The sequence below is a fragment of the Brachyhypopomus gauderio genome, chromosome 6, assembly GCF_052324685.1.
Source record: "Brachyhypopomus gauderio isolate BG-103 chromosome 6, BGAUD_0.2, whole genome shotgun sequence".
Classification (NCBI taxonomy): domain Eukaryota; kingdom Metazoa; phylum Chordata; class Actinopteri; order Gymnotiformes; family Hypopomidae; genus Brachyhypopomus; species Brachyhypopomus gauderio.
The window spans coordinates 13,185,736-13,191,735 of NC_135216.1; the positions used below are offsets into that span (position 1 = coordinate 13,185,736).

At 39.9% G+C, this 6,000-nt stretch overlaps 1 protein-coding gene across 2 annotated transcripts in view; it reads right to left on the reverse strand.

The window, feature by feature from the left end:
• The window catches only part of calcr (calcitonin receptor), a 35,730-nt gene extending 30,039 nt beyond the window's left edge, over window positions 1-5,691 (reverse strand). For both annotated transcript variants that reach the window (XM_077008787.1, XM_077008788.1), the window contains exon 1: window positions 5,063-5,691. The gene's annotated coding sequence lies outside the window, so the exon portion shown is untranslated. The remainder of the gene's footprint in view (window positions 1-5,062) is intronic.
• Between the last annotated feature and the right edge of the window lie 309 nt (window positions 5,692-6,000).

Below are 6,000 nucleotides of genomic sequence, written 5' to 3' on the forward strand. Positions count from 1 at the left end.
CAGTTGAAAAGCCAAACGGCAGCGTCTGATTTTTAATCAAACTAAAAATGCTTGCCAGGTTTGGCTTTTAGTGTAAGGTTAACATAATTTTGGAAAACAATTGACATATTGTCAGATGCCAAAGAGATCAAGACAGACATTTATATATATATATAGTCTGCCCACAAGAAAGTCTGGGAGAAAAGCCCTTTGACGTATAAATGTCTCTGTAAAGGTATCTTCATACAATGTTAATCCCAGGGTGTCAAATATTTCAAGTCTTTGAAAAGCAGCTTTTAGAGTGCAAAAAAAGCATGCATGTTTTATTATGTGCTTGTTCAGTTTCAGCAGACAGTGCCTGCCTGTCTTTTTCTGCCCCCCCCTCTCTTGTTCACACTCTCCTTTCTAACATTCAGTTATTAAAACTGCACTATTATTGCAGTGTCCCATTGTGATGAATTCATTTTAATCAGAGATTGTGTTTCTCTCTCTCTTTCATAAAGCATGGACTTTTTATTAAATGTAAAAAAAATACAAATTTACCTTTCTATATCATTTAATTATATTCTGAATAGCAAATTTGAAAATTAGACTTTTGCAGCATTCAAATAAAAATAAGCAATATAAACCACAAATGTTCGACTTTTCAGATAACAAATGTTCCAATCTTGGGTTAAATGACAGACGTGTAGCAAAGCAAATATTGGCCATCTTCCAGAGTCAGGCAACTGTGATTTCTACTTGTGCATATATATCTACTGGCGTACAAAAACACAAAACACCTCGTCTTCAAGGTTGACAGATTCTTAATATACGTCTTAAGACAGGAAAAGATCATGACTGTAGAACCCAGAGCACATCCACCTTACTAGGTCTCAGCTTACATGCATTAGTAATGGTTCAGCATTGAACTGCTCATGCCTGAACTTAGATCATTAACTGTCTAACTGGTCATTTTGCATTCTCTCAAATCTAACAGGACGAACAATTTAAAGATAGACTCAATCTTAGTGAATCTGTTATCAACTGAATATAATCCTAAAATTATATATAAAATAGCAAAAAAAAGCATACACTTATATAAAGAACCGATTGAATGGAAGCCAGAAGGTTAAAAGAACAGACTATTGACTGTACTTGTACCCTCTCCTGGAGGAGCTACTGTTAGCACTGAGGTCCATATTTAATACCAGTGATCCAGCGCTGTGTTTGTAGGACAGTCTGTGGTGGGACCAGGCATGAGAATGGACTGCGCTCACAATACCACACACACACGCACACACAATATACCATACACAAAATACTCCCACTCTCACACCCCCACACACAATACCCACACACACAATACTGCCACACTCATACCCACACACACACCCACAATACCCCCATACTCACACCCACACACACACATCCAACCTTCACATTTTTACATTTTGGAAAAAAAACTTTATTAAAGAACTTAAGTCTCAGTTGTTATAATTTGACACAAATTTTTTGACACAAAAAACACACTTGATTTCTCTATAGTTTTTCCTATATTAATTTGAACTGTCGATTTACAAAAATCTGTCAAACACTTGGTGTGATTGTTAGCTACAATATGATATCATCTAAACTACTCTGCCATTCAGAGGTCTGAAATAACAGTCACGAACTGAAAATCAATTCAGTTCAGCATGAACACTTAATAGATGCTATTACTCAATGCACAGAAAAGACTGACAGCATCTGTTCAAAGGCGGCAGCCACTGTAAAATTGTCACAATCTGCTAGGTTAGATATGAAATTATACCACAGAATGGAATATTAAGTCAAACTGCTAGAGATAGAGAACTTATAGTAACATTATCTGCTACCAAGTGTGGGTCATAAACATTATATTGAACTGTACAATCATTATTATTCTCTTTCCTGTGCAGCAAAGCCAACATAAAAATTGCTTCCTTCTTACCACCATGAAAAAAATTAAGGCTTGACTTATGCTCAGGCATAATGGAGCGATTAATTCCTCTAACCATTACTTTACAAAAAACTACACAGCATTGAACCCCTTCACTCCTATGCTAAGGAAGCAAATAAGTGAGTTCTGTCTGTGTCCTTGTCTAAAGAAATGCAATCATCCGCTAGCAATGACACATACAGCGGTGGCCTGAGTAAACAGGCCCGCGTGGTCCCATTACACTGAGAGATGATTTAAGCGGGAAAACAGCATCCACACATTGTCTTGTCCCGCCACCTGCTTGTGTACCTGTACACGATGCCAATCAAGACACCAGAAGCAAACAAAACAGCCCGCAAAGAACCAACAAGAGTGAGAATGAAACAGCGCTGGAGTGAGATGAACAGGCATTAAGCCCCGTGTGAGGGTGAGCCGGGGTGAGCTGACAAAACACAATTAGGGAGAATTAAATGAGACAAAAAAGTGCAAGGCAAAGTCATTGAGCGCTGCAGTGTTGACATGAGACTCAAAATCTGAACTACTTTCAGACTAGTCTCCAGGACAAGTTAATGACTGCTAATCTCTCTCTCTCTCTCTCTCTCTCCCTCTCTCTATCACACACACACACACACACACACACACACACACACACACACACACACACACACACACACACACACACACACACACACACACACACACACACATACATCAAAACATTGGCAACATGCTTTCAGACCCAACTGCTAATGGAAGCAAGTGTTTATGTCCATACTGTGTGAAAAGCATCAGTTGAAAAGTTCAATCAGGTGACGCAAACAGCATAAATAAAAGACAATGGCGAAGACCAGCCTCCATCCTCCTCTAAATAAGGTCCACTCAACATTTCACATGATAGCCAGGAAGGAGAATAGTGACATGTATTCACTTACACATTGACTGTAATTAATCTGAACATGCAATGACACGTTCACTAAAAAGCTCAGCTGTGCTCACATGGGCAGCGTCGCAAATGACCCGCCATCTTCACCTGGTGCGGAGGTGCCAGCTCTGTGTTTCAGAACAGTCCAGTCAAGAGCACAAGGCTGTACTGCAGCGCCCCCTATTGTTACCTCCTCACTCTAGATGACATGTACACCCTCAGCTCAGACTAGGACAGAAGCGAAGGAGCAGGCATAGCGCTCACACCGCACGCTACCAATGCAATATATTACACAATATCTGCAATATGTAGCACAATATAGAAAGGATTATAAATAACCATCTGTGATGGTGATATACAATTGTTATTAAACCATCAAAAATTTATATGAATAACATACAAGCACTGAATTTTATGATTGAGGCCAATTATTAGGAGTATTTGACAAATTGAACTATTTCTCATGTTTGATAACTATATTGAATAATTTTCCAATTAACGTATACCAAATATCAGAATATACATGTTAATAACAGACTAGGGTATATTTGCTATGCAATATAGTATAATGATGCTGACAAGTACCAAGCCTGATAGTATCTGGAGTGATCAGCCTGCTTCTACTGAACAACTGACAAAAAAATGTGGACACGGAAGGACAGGCTGAGACTGGAGAGTGCACACACACACACACACACACACACACACACACACACACACACACACGTGCGCACGCGCACAAGCAAACACACACACAGAGTCAGATAAGAGGCATTAAGACGGACAACAGGTAAATATCCACCACCTGAACAGGTTAAGTCCAGCAGACACACCTGGGTGATGATGGCAATGGTATTCTGACCATATGAGTCTTTCTGTGTTGTTGTTTTTTAGTCCACTGACCTGAATCCCATGACAAACTGAAGAACACACAACAAAACTGCAGGTCTGGTTTGTACATTTGGCTCCATAAACCCTAACTCGCCTGTGCAGGGTTAAGGTGACATTCATCTGAAACACACATGCTAATGACGAATAGACCTAAACCAGCCTGGAAAACAGCGATGTGACGTTTTAACAGGGTGACAGCATCCAGCATCCACCCTGAGGCGAGACACAGACCAACTACAACCTCTTTCTCTTATCCACCCACCTCTGTGTCTCTCCTTCTCTGCAAGTTAGCAATCAAATCAGCCTATTCCTGAACATTAAGGTGTTTTCATCCATTCAATCTCAAGGTAGATAGTTTTACCTCATTGAAAATAAACACCCTCTGCATCACTTTCTGATGTTGCGTTGTATGCGTTTTTGAGTTTACTTTGCATTCCCTTAATCTGTCGGGAAACTGGATCAAATTGAACAAATAATAGTATTACAAAATGGGCCACATCCTAAGTCCTAAAGTCTGGCATTTGTTACAGCAAATGCAATGGTCAACTTTTGTAGTGGTACTGTCTAATTTTGTAACTGTTTGCTTTGTTCTCCATGCTGACTCCATACTGAGAAAGCCTTTCAATTAATCTTCCAGTGTTCAAAACGGGGTAGCAGAATACTTAAGCACGAACAGTAAGAATACTCAGATTCCCAAGCATGTATATTAAGCTGGTTCTGACTAAACAGGGGTGGTGTGTTTATTTTTGCATTATCATACCGTTTACATGAATCAAATTATTTTACTGTATGGGTTAGAACTGGTAGAGCCTTCAGTAAAAATCCCAAGACAAACAGGCATGACTGCCTGCATTTTCCACGCAGGCACGGAGACAGTTTCCCATTCCGAATGGATGTTTCAGCACCTAATTTGTTTTATTGTTACTGTGCAAAGAAATAAACGCACAACTCTACAGAATGCTTCTCTCCATAGCTCAGTATCGATTCAATACATTCGGGGATTTTGGCACCAAGCTTTAAAGTGTTTTTAGAGGTGGATACTGAATGCATGACAGTTTGCAGATCGATTCCGATTAATTAGACAGTAGAAAACAGGAAAAATGTACAGGGCAAAGATTACCCAGTGCCTAAAAGCCTTATAATAGTATTTGCCACATGGTGAGGCTACCCTAACGTTAAGTTAATTCAGCATGCGCCTGATTAACACTCACTAAGAAAAAGGTGACAGTCATATTCTACACTAAGTGGTGCTTCCACACATCCAACAACATACCTGCATTTACCACAGCAACGTGTCAAGTGTGCCGGTGTCATTTAAAATCAAGTCTTACCGTTACAGGGTTAAAACTTAAAAGCCCAGGTTGTCTTCAGTTTATTGTTCCTTATAATGTAGCCGACTGAAAACCTCTGAAACTGAATTCCATCATCCGAAGCCCTAATAAGTTAATAAGGTGATACTCTACTTTGCTAGTTATCTCCCTTAAAAGCATATCCACTTGATTTAAAAAACAAATGATCTGGTGACGGTAAAAGCGCTGCTATTTCATGACAGCTGCACACTTTTAATGAGCGTCATCGTTTTGCTGCGCAAAGGTGGCGTTTGTCGTCCAGTTGCACACGGTAATCCAAGCGCTTCGCTCTTCGTGCTTCTCTGGACTTGCAGTTGACTGCGAGCTTCGTCACTCCAACACAGTGTGTAGATATAAGACTGCGTGTCCGACTGCTTGTGTAAGAGAGAGAGATCCTCACAGCTGATGGGTTAGTGCCCCGCTCCTTGGCTGAAGTACAATATACGAAACCCAGTAAAATATGAATACGAAAATGCGTGTGTTGTCGCTGCCTTGTTTGAATGAACGCAACTGAAAAATCTGGAGAACGTCTACATCCCAATTAAGACATAGCCTACTAAATAAGGGAACTGGAAATAAAGTAAAAATGAATATGTGGGTATTAATAGCTGTTTGGGACGCATGTCCAAAACAGGTAAGATAACAAAGGTCCAATAATACTGATTATTCAGTACTCTTGATTATTACGTCCACTGCATTTTGTGACATGATCATTGTTACATTCTCATTGTTAAGGATTTATCCCCGTTTGCTGGAATACGTATGTCACAGCTGCTATGGGAATATTTGCAATGTCTATTGTTTGTAATAAACGCAGGGAATACTATTATAATATTTGCCATCAATAGGCAGGCCTTTGCCTCGCGCCATTGCTCTACTGGTGACACTACTGAGAGTGATATGAAGATTAAAGGGCAGAT